The following is a 12,500-nucleotide window of genomic DNA, read 5'->3' as shown; positions in this document are numbered from 1 at the left end:
CACTGTGGGTCTATTACTATAGCATGTGCTCTCTGACCTCCTATTACTAACAGAACTTTGTCTAAAAATCTTATATGTGGATTTACAAAGTTATTCTCCATTTCCCAGTCTTTCTCTGCCCGAGAATCCAACTTCACATCATTTGCATTGATAAATCTTGTGTTGTAGATTAGTACCAGTGTAGATGTTGCAAATGCGAACCTGTCTATTGTGTGAGGTCCCTACGATGAGTCCAAAAACCGGAACATCAGTCTTGACAACATCCACTAGTGTTTGACCAACATTCTTGACTGCATATCCTCCAGAGTGTTTAGTTTTCCGTTAAATGACAAGCAGTATTTTTTATGTTGTTTTGTAAAACCTCGCCCATATTAACCTCGAAATTTCTGTCAACTCCACTATTGATCCAGCCATGTGATTGATGTACGCTACTCTAGTGATGTTTTCTGATAAAACTTAATTTTTTTTTCTTGTAGACTTGGAAGAAAGGCTCTTTAGACTTAGAAGAACCAACATCAATTCTCTTACATTGGAATGTTGGTGCAACATCTGTGGGTCCAAGAAACCCTGAGTTGTCCGCTCTTTGTATTGCTCTCTCCAACCAAGTTGGGAGGCATCTGTCAACAGCTGGGCGTTGACCCCTGAGGGTAATATTACTTTCCTGTTCCATTTTTCTAATCCTACCACCATCAGAGATTTTTCTTAGCACTTAATTCCAGGTGTAGTTGAGATTCTCATATATATATATATATATATATATATATATATATATATATATATATATATATATATATATGTATATATATATATATATATATATATATATATATATATATATATATATATATATATATATATATTTTAATCAACTTGTACACATTTCTCAGCATTAATCTGCCTGGCTACAATGTTTTACATATAAAGTTTCCCTGGCTAGCGATTTTTGACAAAACTCTAGCAGGCACTGACATTTGAGTTGACACCCTTTAGATGTCTTTTCTAACTTCAGAAATCTTTGTACTAAGTACTTTTAGCATTGATATTCCATAATCTTTTGTCTCTAAGAGTAGGCCTAAATATTCTATTATAGACTTGTAGTTTAGTTGCTGAGGTGTGGACGTGTTTTGCGTAGAGCTCTGTTTAACACTCGCCCTAAGTGGTGTTCTAGCTTTTGTTTCTCGCTTAGAATATCATTGGAAAAATTTAAGTTAATCTTCTGGAGAAACCCAAGAGAGAAGAAACAGTACACTATGTCTGTCCCTAACTATTTTTCCCTCATATGTGAAACCTGGGAAGGACCCCGGACAAAATAGATAGATTGTGATTGCAATAAATTTTATCATAAGAAATGTGTGTATATAGTGGCGGGCATCACTAATATTTATGGATTAACATATTTTTTTTTATTTCATTTTTATCAGCCTTGTTTCTACATTTATTTGTTTTATGTAAAATTAGTGTAAAGTTTTTATGTTTAAGTGCTGCTTTAACCTCCTCCCCGCTCGTTTTATAATTTATAAGTGTCTAGTTTAACGCTCGGTTTTCTTTCCTGTGTTTTCCGAGTCCTTGGAAGGAAAGAAACACCGGTGATTACCAGTGAGGAACTCGATTGCTAAAGGGAAAGTCAGGGCCCAAGGATTCCAGGACCTACTGCAGCTGCTCGCCATTTAGCCTTTTGAGGATTGAGCCACCTACTGTTGACGGCTTTTTGCAGGCGCATTTCTGCCACCTGCGGTGTTTTACAGTTCCTGCGTGTTCTCTTCTGCAGTCCGCAGAGCCGACGCTGAAATTCCAGCTTTTGGGGTGGACTCGGGAAAAACGGCCCCCGTCGACGCATCCTCGTCAGGGTTGGCTGCAGGAGCCTTGGAGCTCCTGGAGTCACGTAGGGAGACAGCTACCAGGTAGGAGCCATCTTTTACCTTTTTGTTAAATTGGGACTCCATTTCCTCCCTTTTATGAGGGATCCTACGGAGCTGTACTCCTTAGAGTAGCAGTGTTCCGTGGGAGCCGCTATCTTATTTGTAGCTGTGGGTGTAAGAATATCCATGCGTGTTTTGTTTAATTTTTAAGTTTATTTTTTTTATACTCTCTCTAGTTGAGAGTGTGGTGTTTCCTGTGAGGGATTTTTCTTAATTATTAATTATGTTTAGTAATTTAAATATTTGATTCTCTCTCGTTGAGAGCGTGGTTTTTTTTTTTTTGTCTTTAATTATTCAAGTGTTTTTATTCATCAATCGAATAAGTGTTCATTATTAGTTGTCATTTAAATGTTAATTACCAACCATTAGTTGTTAAATGTTAATTATTAATTGTTATTTGTTTAGTGTTAAGATGTTAAATTGTTAGGTAGTCACAAGGATGACTTTTGAAAAAAATTGTTGTTAATAGATATTGTTGAGTTTTCCAAAGTGTTTTCGTTAACACTGATCAATTTTATAGCGGATATAAATTCCATCACTGTCCTCCCTATTTGTGCAATAAGAACTTACACCATGACATGACAAGGGTCGTGACATATTTGGCGACCGTGACAGGATCGGGAGCTCAGAGTATCCGGTATTTTGGTCGGAGGAGCGATGGTCAGGTAGACTCTTCAATATTTATTTTTTTTTGTTTTAGCGTTGCCTTTCTCCTCTGAATATTTTTTTTTAGTTTTACTAAATGGAGTGATTCATTTTTTATCCAGCTGAATTTTTAGGGTCAGCTGATTGCCTAAATTATTTGCCTCTGCTAAGTAAGAAACAATTAGTTGAGTGTGCTGAGTGGTTGGATGTTCTGCTAAAGACGGTGGACACCAGAGCAGAGATGTTAGCTTTAGTTAGGGATAAATTAAAACAGGAGTTAGCTAAAGCTTAACATTCAGGGAGTGAGAGTGGAGTAATAGGTGATAGTGAGGAGAGTTCAAGTGAGGGTTTTGAAGAGGACAAAGTAAGTATTAGGGCTAGCCTAACTCTGTTTGAGGATCCTCCTGTAGTAGGTACCATTTTCGAGTGTCCAGAAAATCTGCCCCGGGTTCCGGGTAATGTGTCCTTTAATCCATTTTTGGTCCCCCTGATTCTGTACCTGTAAGATCTCAGGTCACTGTTAATGCGTTGGGTGATTCTAAGGAGGAGAAGGAATATAACCTTATTTGTAAGAGCATAAAGTTGCAAAAAATGGAGTTTGAGGAGAACGAGCGGGTAAGGCGTCATGAGTTGGAGATAGTGAGATTAAATATAGAGATGGCTGGGTTGAAGGGGGCCAATTTGATAAGTTCCCCTAAAAATGACTACCAAGATAGGTTTAATATAGGTGCTGCACTAAAGCTGGTGCCGGTGTTTGACGACAAGGATGTCCCTGAGCTCTTCAAGGCATCTGAACTTGTGGCCTCCCGATTGTGTTGGCCCGCAGAAATGTGGACTGTATTAATAGTGTGGGTTAGTGGGCATGGCAATGCAGGTATATAGTGCCTTGGAGGAGGGAGTAGCTCGGGATTATCGTAAGGTAAGAGCCTTAATTTTAAAATCTTATGACTTGGTCCCTGAGGCCTATCGCATCCGGTTTCGTAACTATACAAAACAACCTGCGCAGTCTTTCGTAAAGTTTGCCCGCGTCAAGGAGGAACAGTTCGACGACTGGCTAAAAAGTCGTCTGATTAGCATTTTCGCTGCATTACGTGAACTGTTGCTCCTTGAGGAGTTTAAGAAGGCCTGTAGCATGGAGTTGAGAGTTCACCTTGAGGAGGTAAACAGTATGAAATTGAGTAGAGCCGCTCAGATAGCAGATGAGTTTGTATTGACTCATAGATCAGGTAGCGGTAGTTTCAGTTATAAAACTTTAAATAATCAAACATCTTGTTCCCCTGATAGTGGCAGGAGAGGGGAACCTCCTTATCGGCTCCCCATATCCCCAAGAGTAATAATGTTAATTTTAAATCTTTTTCAGGTGATATGGATGTGGTTATAGTCCAAGGAGGTCCTCCTCCCCCTAAAATTTTGGCTATTAAAGACTTACTAGGGGGGGGGGGGGGGATAACAGGTACAATAGGAATAGAAGCTCAGGCCGTAAAGGAAGTTGTTATTGGTGCAACAAGCCCGGGCATTCCCAAACCAGTGTAATGCTCGTAAGATGTACCTAGAGCGAAATAATCAAAGTCCTGTAGCCTTGGTTAGTGATAAGTCAGAGGTTAGTAGCCGTAGCCCTGTAGACAGACCTGTATATAGATAGTAGTCCAGTAAATAGCAGTAAGCCTAATGTTTTTAATCCCCAATCATGACTCAAGTACGACAAATATGTGTGACCTGGAAAGTTGATTTTTTATTCTCATGTTGTTCAAGTGAAGTATTTTAGGGACACTGGTTCTGCCAGGTCATTACTCCTGAAGAGGGTTCTAAATGGTTTTGAGAAATATACTGGAAATTTTGTATTGTTTGGAGGTTTTCCGGATTCAGTTGTGTCCGCTCCTTAATTAATGTAAGCATGTTATTTCCAAGATATGATCGCGTCACTGAGTTGGCTGTGGTGGATGGTCTACCTATTCCGGATATATATGGTATCCTGGGAAATGATATGCTGGATAGTGAAGGATGGGAGCTGTTCCCTATATTATCAGTAAATGCTGGTCCCGTTGCTATTATGACTCGGTCCGCAGCAAAAGCAGCTAATTTACTTGATATAGTTAGCGATGATGACTTGATGTTAAGTAATGTAGAGTTAGATGTTTTGAGGCCCGGGCCAGTAGAGAGTAGTTGTAATGAAGTAGTTAACATGAAACCTGAATGGGATAGAGCTGCTTTTATCAAAGTTCCAAAGGATGAACTTAATTTTGATTTGGGCGATGTTGAGGATCTGACTATACCTAGGTTTGGAGTTGTAAAGGGCTTACTATATAGGTTTAGTCGTCCCCCATCTGATAATTTGAATAAAACTGGTCGGGTATGCTGAGTATGGACCCAGATAGTTTTCCCGAACCGAGATATAAGGGCCATTGGAAACTTTCGAGGAAACTGTTACAGGTTAACTATGAAATTGAAGGTCCCGTTTCAAGCCGTAAATGTAGAATATTTTATGTTAATCATTTGAAACCTTATATTTGTAAACAAGGTAATCCATTAGCAATAGTATCCAAGCCTGTGTCTGTAGTATTGGATGTGTCTCCCGGGGACTCTGACGAGTTAGGGTGCATTGAGTGGAAATATGCCAAATTTGGAGATGTTAAAAAGTAGTTTAGATCATTTAGATGTTAACAAACGGGGAGATGTACTTGATTTAATTTATTCCTTTTCAGATTATTTTCAGGATGCTCCAGGTAGGACAATTATTTTAAGTCATGACGTTGATGTAGGAGATGCTTCCCCTGTGAAGCAGAGTCCTTACCGGTTGAACCCGTAAAGTGGGTTTTGGTCAGTAAAGAGATAGAGTATATGTTGAAACATAACCTAAATTCAACCATCAGTATGTCCCTGGAGTTCTCCTATTGTACTAGTAAAGACAGCAGACGGTATGTATCACATGTGTGTGGACTACCATAAAGTGAATGACCATAAAAAAAAAAAATGATTCTTTTCCTCTCCCTTATATTGATGATTGTCTGGATCGTATTGGTTGTGCCAAATTTATTTCTAAGTTGGATCTTTTAAAGGTTTATTGGCAGATTCCTTTGTCTGAACGAGCTTGTGAAATATCCGCCTTTGTCACTCTGTTTGGCCTATACAAGTGAAAGGTTATGCCTTTTGGAATGAAAAATGCCACCTGTACTTTTTAAAGGCTCATGAATAGGTAATTTGTGGTTTGAAAGGAGTGGAAATTTACATTGATGATTTGGTAGCATATAGTAATGACTGGGATAACCACATGCTAAGGTTACGTAAGGTTTTTGAAGCACTTAGGTCTGCAGGGTTAGTTGTTAATATGGCTAAGTGTGAATTGGGTTAGGCCAAGGTTTGTTATCTGGGTCATGAGGTTGGTTTAGGTCAGGTGGCTCCGAAACAAGCTAATCTCGAGGCCATTATAAATTTGAAAAGGCCTGGTAATGTTAGTGTGGTAAGAAGAGTGCTCGGTATGACGGGTTATTATCGCAGATTTGTGCGTAATTACTCTTATCTTACTCAGCCTCTTACTAGTTTATTAGAAGAAAAAATAATCTGGTGGTCGGATCAGTGTGAAGAATCTTTTAGTAAACTTAAATCACTATCAATTACTAACCCCATTTTGACTTCCACAGATTTTCAGAAGCCTTTTATTACAGAAGTAGATGCCATTGACGTTGACATTGGAGGTGTCCTTTTTCAGAGAAAGGAGGACGGTGTTCATCCTGTGTCTTACTATAGTAAAAAGCTTCTGGCGGCGGAAAAACGTTACTACGCTATAGAAAAGGAAGCTTTCTCTTTGGTCCGAGATCTTAACTATTTCAAGGAGTATGTGACAAAATTTTCTTTCCAGATTGTGATATGGACGGATCACAATCATCAGGTTTTCATCGAGCGGATGAAGGGGGCGAACCAGAGGATTTTGCTCTGGGCCTCTTTTTCTGCAGGAATTCAATCTGGTTATAAAACATGTTAAAGGGTCTGACAACAGAATTCCTGATACCCTTTCTAGATTTAATTTGCTAGCTTGATCCTTCTCATATGCCGCCTTGCTCGTTTCTCCATTTAGGGTTGCACGATGTAGTTCTGTTTAAAATATAGCTTTGTAGTTAAAGTTTAGGAGTTTTTGTTTGAGTGGTATACACTCTAGTGTTTTCTAAAGGTTCCCCTCAAATAATTATTGGTTTGTTCCGATATTCTAAGACTTTTGATTTTATAATATATATATGACTTTTTGGGCTATGATGCCGGTGTACTGTAGGTTAAGGTGTATGTCTGTGGGCGTACGGGTAAGTTTATTTAGGTTTAGTGAAGTCTGTTTCTATAAAGTTGGAGATTTTGACAAAGTACAGTAATATTAGATCTTTAAAATAATAGTAAGCTTGTATTCTTTTTAGGGGTACTTTCTGTTTGGTATTAGGTTCATTATGTGTTACTAATGGTTCTTACTTTACAGGTGCATTTCCATTTATATATAAAAAGATGGTAATTTTTCTGTTGACATTGGTATTATGAATTAACGTTATTTTCTTAATTTAATTATCATCAACCTTGCTTCTACATTTATTTGTTTTATGTAAAATTAGTGTAAAAACTGTAGTTGATAAGGTTGTATTTGTAAATTCAAATTTTTTTTTCTGCTTAAGTGCTGCTTTAACCTCCTCCCCGCTCATTTTATAATTTATAAGTATCTTTTCTATGTTTTCCAAGTCCTTGGATGGAAAGAGACACTGGTATTTACTAGTGAGGAACTCGATTCCTAAAGGGAGAGTCAGAGCCCAAGGTTTCCAGGACCTACTGTAGCTGCTCGCCATTTAGCCTTTTGAGGATTGAGCCACCCACTGTTGACGGCTTTTTGCAGGCGCATTTCTGCCACCTGCGGCGTTTTGAAGTTCCTGCATTTTCTCTTCTGCAGTCCGCAGAGCCGACGCTGAAATCTCGACTTTTGAGTGGACTCGGGATAGACACTTCCCGTCGACGCATCCTCGCCAGGGTTACCTGCAAAAGCCTTGGAGCTCGTGGAGTCACGTAGGGAGACAGCTACCAGGTAGGAGCCATCTTTTACCTTTTTGTTAGATTGGGACTCCATTTCCTCCCTTTTATGAGGGATCCTACGGAGCTGTATTCCTTACGTTAGCAGTGTGCCGTTGAAGCCGCTACCTTATTTGGAGCTGTGGGTATGGTCTTTTTCCAGCCTCAAAGGGTGTGAGAATATTCATGCGTTTAGTGTTTTGTTTATTTTTTTTTTATGCTCTCTCTAGTTGAGAGTGTGCTGTATCCCGTCTAGGGAGTTTTCTTAATTAGGGATTGTATGTTTAGTAATTCAAATATTTGACTCTCTCCAGTCAAGAGTGTGGGGGAATTTTGTCGTTAATTATTCAAGTGTTGTTAATCATCAATCAAATAAGTGTTGATTATTAATTGTTATCTAAGTGTTAATTGCCAACCATTAGTTGTTAAGTGTTAATCATTAAATGTCATTTTGTGTTTAATGTTAAGTTGTTAAATTGTTAGTCACAAGGTTAGCTTTTCAAAAACATTGTTGTTAATATATGTTATTGAATTTTCTCTGGTGTTTCATTACTACTGACCAATTTTATAGCAGATATAAAATCCATCACTGTCCTCCCTGTTCGTGCAATAAGAACTTGCACCACGACCAGACAAGGCTCGTGACACTAATAATGAACGAAAAAACCTATATTGTTTATGCCTGCACTGCGTATGTGAAGCCAGACAAGCTAATTTATATATAACAAAATTGAAGGAAGATGTGAATAAAAGAGAAGAGGCCCTGCGTGAACAAGACGCAAAAATCGCTAAATTGGAAAACAAACTTCCGGACCTTAGCGCACAAACAGCAGATTCCACCCACACTATTCACCTCAGAGTGAAAGATGATAATCTCGCTATTAATATGGTATCAATCAAGACAACACTTCAATCATTGATGGACCAAAAACAGGAGAAAAAGACATATGGTGACAAAGTTAATGAAAAAAATGTGTTGGTAGTCAAATTAATAAATACAACAACTAAAATTACTGAAAGAAAACACGAGGTTGAACAAGCACTTAAAGGCATTCCTAAACTTGACACGAGGTCAACTTCGAATGGAAATCCTGTTGTAAACTCTGCAAACAAAATGATGAGAGAAAAGGCTGCAAACAAAATTCAGATATTAGTTGCCGACACTGAAACGAGAAAAATCGGAAAACAATAATGAAGATGATATAGTAAATGAATTGATTCAAAGAAATCGTTGCCTGAACCAAATGCAAAATATAGAAGAGGAGATAAGTGTAGTCCTGAAGAAAAATGCTTCCGTTGGGACTATCCACTATGTGCTGAAATGTGATCCTGAAGTTCGGAGGGCTATCTGTGATAATGGGGACAATGTTTTGTTACGATCGGGTACTTATAACATAGGTAATTGGTACCACATGATCACTTGCCATCGCTGTCAGAGGTATGGACATCATGAAAAAGATTGCAAGTCTAAGAATGATGCTAAAATCTGCAGGAAATGTTCAAGAAAACATTCCATCAAAGTGCGTAATTCGCAAGTGTCAAGGTATATTAATGCACAAAGTTAAATAAACTAAGTGACCACATAGTAGATTCTAGAGACTGCAAAGCTTATGATTTGGAATTTATCATGGTTACGAAGAAACGTCATAAACTATGGCTATGTAAATATACAATCTACATGTAATAAAACTATTCAAATTCGAGAATGGATAAGCTATAAATATTTGGACATACTAGCATTATGTGAAACATGGTTAAGTAACTTGGACAAGGCTAAGATCACTGAAATGACACACACACCTTCTTTCACATACCAAGAGAAGGTAGGTCTGGTGGGGGTGTCGGACTCTTTATTCATAAATGTTACTCAAATCTCAAAATGTTAAAGGGGACTAGTGTAACAAGCTTTGAATATATAGAAATAAACTTTTCATAAAAAAAAACAACAGAAAAATATCCTTTGTAACAGTCTACAAACCTCCAAGAATAAACACTAGTATATTTTTTTGAAGAATTCAATGCATTGATTGAGATGATTAACATAGAGAAAAATTAATTAGCTATTTGTAGAGACTTCCATTTTTTGATGGATGATGCATCAAATCCTGTTGCTTTGGCATTTAGTGAGTTATTGGAATCATATCGACTAGTGAAAAGAGTCGACTGTACAACTACTTTTACTGGGCCTATGTTGGACCTAGTTTTGAGTGATGGAGATAATAATATTGTATCTGATATAAATGTTGAAGAGAAATGTACTATCTCCCCAGTGCACAAACTTATTACGCTTAGCGTTCCTTTAAAGAAATATGAAATAGTAAAGAAAATAAGCTTTAGACATAAATAAAAATCTTCTCCTAATGTTTTTATTGAAGAAGTTACAAAGAATATAAATGATGCTATCAACTTTCCCAGTGATCCTGATAACCAATATCTGTTGGGAGCTATGTGTGTTAACTGTCTTGCGACTACTTATAATAAAGTGAGTAAAAGTGAATATGATACTATGTGTCCACCGAAGGAGAAGACAATAACTGTTAAAGACCAATCTCTTTGGTTTGATGGAGAGACTTTAGTAAAAAATGGAAAAAAAAGACGTAAAGAAAGAAAGTGGGATCGGTTATAAAACGAAAGTACATGGGTAGATTACAAAATGTGCTACGTGCTAATATAACTACCTACTAAGAAGGAAAAGAGGTGAATACTCTAAGAGAAAGATCTGCGAACAGACATAAAAATGTTATATCGTCTCCTAAATATTGTTATGGGAAATATAAACAAAAAGAAGCTACCTGATGGATACATTGACATGGAACTAGCAAATAATTTTCTGGTAATCTTTAAAGACAAAATTGATAATACAACCAGAGCATTTATAAATACTCATCAACAGGTTAATGATACACCTGACACGCAGACAAACCTAATAAGATTTAACAACATAACACAAGATGATATCACCAGGTTTATCAAGAGAGCAAAGAAAACAAACTGCGCGATCGATCCTATGCCAATATCTGAAGTAACCAGAGAGAGAAACTTTTCTAGTCTAGCCAAAATAATAATGATAATATAAAATGCAAGCATTGATGAATGTAAGTTTCATAAATCTGAGAAAAGGGCTATAGTTATACCAGTTCTGAAAAAAAAAAATGCTCTGGACTACCAGGAATTATACTCATATAGACCTATTTATAATCTATACTTTATTTCAAAAGTGCTTGAATACGTAATTCTTGAACAAATGTCAGTTACTTAGAAGTAATAGAAGCTTTCCCTGACAACAAATCTGCTTACAGAAAGCTATATTCTACGGAGACAGCCATATACTCTGTTGTAAATTATATGCTGGAAATGATGGAGGAAAATAAATGTGGTCTTTTAATATTACTCGATCTCAATGCGGCTTTTGATACAGTTGTGCAAGAACTGCTACTAAATGATCTATGGTGCATCGGCGTTGAGGATCAAGCTTTCTAATACCTCAAAGATTACATGGTTGGTGGAAATTACTGTGTGTAAATTGGAAACTCTTCTTCATCATATGAACCTTTAAACAGAGTTGTACCCCATAGGAGGGTACTTGGCCAAATCTTATTCTGCATCTATACTATTGGTCTATCGAAAATATTACAAGGCATGGTGTGAAGTTCAAACTATTTGCGGATGACACAACATCTGACTTCTCCATAAATGATCTATATGACACTATGGAAACTCTAAATCGAATCCTTGATAGTGTTAAAGAATGGACGACGATTAAACAACTAAAATTTAATGAGAACAAAGCTGAGTTCATGATGGTGGAAACAGAAACAGCGTGAGAAGCTTGGGTGATATTCAAATGAACTTAAATGACTCGGTATCGATATCTAGTAAAGTTCGTGATCTAGGGATATTTCTTGACTGTAACTTGTCTCTAAATGCTCAAATAAATAATGTAGTAAAAACTGCTGATTATCATCTAAGAAATATTGCGTTTATAAAAAAGTACCTGGATTAAAATTCTGTAAAGAAAATTGTGATAAACTGTTTTATTACTAGGATTGACTACTGCAACTCCATCTATCACAATTTACCAAAACTACAACTTAAGAAATTACAAAACAATAAACAAAGGAGCAAGACTGATAAAAGGTGTATCATCTACAGAAAGTATCACCCCTATAATAATGATTTGCACTGGCTGCCGGTTAAAGCAAGAATTAAATTAGAAATATGTACAGTAACCACCAAGTTATCAGACCCAGTCGTCCAAAATACTTTAGAGAATTGCTACATATTGCGCAGCCAACAAATTTTGTCAACACGAGAATAGTTGCAGATGGTTTCAAACTATTGGAATCTAGATATATGTCTACTGAAGGGTACAGAGCCTTTAAATATGAAGACCCGAGACTAAACAATAAGCTCCCACGACATATCCGATTGATTGAAGATATTAAGGCTTTCAAGAGGAAACAGAAGACTTTCTTATTCCATGAGTTGTATGACAGTGACAATTCAGCAGTAAATGAGCAATACATGTTATGAAACGTTGATTAACCTCAACGAACATGTTATAACGATAGTGGAGGTGTCTTGTAGAGAGTGGGGTTCCCCTGTTGTATGGGACCGAAAAAGCAGCTGTCAATGTAAGTAAAAAGTAAGTAAGTAATATAAATTTTTCAAAGTTGATTTTCCAAACAAGGTCAGTTAGTGTGTCTACTACCACTTCAGCATCCTATAATGTGGTTTTAGGTCCACATAACAGGAAATCATCTACCTAAAGTATTAACCTGATGTTGCACTTTCTTAGATATTTTGCGACGGGCTTAGAAACTTTTGTAAATAGATGTGGTGCAATAGAACTTCCAAAATTCAACCCATTCTAAGAATAATATTAACCTCTCCATTCAACCT

This window comes from Palaemon carinicauda, chromosome 16, assembly GCF_036898095.1.
Source record: "Palaemon carinicauda isolate YSFRI2023 chromosome 16, ASM3689809v2, whole genome shotgun sequence".
In the NCBI taxonomy this organism is placed as follows: Eukaryota; Metazoa; Arthropoda; class Malacostraca; order Decapoda; family Palaemonidae; genus Palaemon; species Palaemon carinicauda.
The sequence above is the reverse complement of the archived record's forward strand: the minus strand, read 5'-3'. Positions refer to the sequence as shown.